Here is a 1007-nt window from a genome sequence, read left to right as displayed (position 1 = left end):
GATGGGCTTCTAGGCTCTTGAGGGCTTGGCTTTTCATTTGGCACAAAGAAAACAACAACTGAAAATTACTGTATGAGTACCCCTTTAGACCATTAACCAAATCAGTAACGTGGTAGTCAGACTAGTTTTATTTTGACAAGCTGCACGCTGCCGCCAGCAGCGCTTTTACTATCAAAGTGCGCGAGGCAGATAGCGTTTGCTGTCTCTAGACATACTCCACACGAACACGGTGGTTACGTTTGTTATTTAATAATTTATGCAGCAGATGGCACCAATAGTCCTCTATAAAACGTTCTTGCTCTGCCTGCTCACACATTAAATGCATTCGTTCTCCCTGTATTTGAATATCGGCAGCTTTGCGTAGCTGCATGTGGCCGTCTTCCTCGCTGTATCGCCCTCACATCGGACGAATTTTCTGCTCGACTGCCCCTCGCGGACCTTTTCCCCATGTGCAAACGTGTATTAGTGGCAAATAAAATGCCACAGTAGGTTTTGGGTGACACTACGCTGCAATTTCAGATTTCAAAGGACTGAAAAATCCCTCCCTCAATTTTACAAACTTCCTTATTCAATTAAATAATTCGAGCCCCTTCGTCACTTCATTAAGTCGAGTTTCAACTTATTTTATATACATATACTCAAATACTTGACAACCAACGCTGTTAAATTTTTCCACTTTGGTGAACATGAGCCTAAAGTTCCCTTGGTTTAGTGCATGCTCTCGAGTGGCTCGCTATATCCCCTTCAGGCGCAAATTATGATGCACTGTCTGCAAATGCTCACCTTCTCATGGCTTATCCAAGGCATGTTACCTTCCAGAAAAGAAATGGAGGAATGTGCTGTTTTGTGTGATTTTCAATAATTAGTATTAATTAGCATGTAATTAAATATCTAATTATCCTGGCAATGAGTCAGCTTCAATCCTTGCTAAAAGAATCAAATATTGGTCACAAAATGCCTGCACAGGTGTGTTTTTTGGTTGTACTCGTTTCGATCAGAGCAAAAAA

Source organism: Rhipicephalus sanguineus, chromosome 4 (assembly GCF_013339695.2).
Source record: "Rhipicephalus sanguineus isolate Rsan-2018 chromosome 4, BIME_Rsan_1.4, whole genome shotgun sequence".
Lineage (NCBI taxonomy): Eukaryota > Metazoa > Arthropoda > Arachnida > Ixodida > Ixodidae > Rhipicephalus > Rhipicephalus sanguineus.
This window is presented reverse-complemented; position numbering follows the sequence as displayed.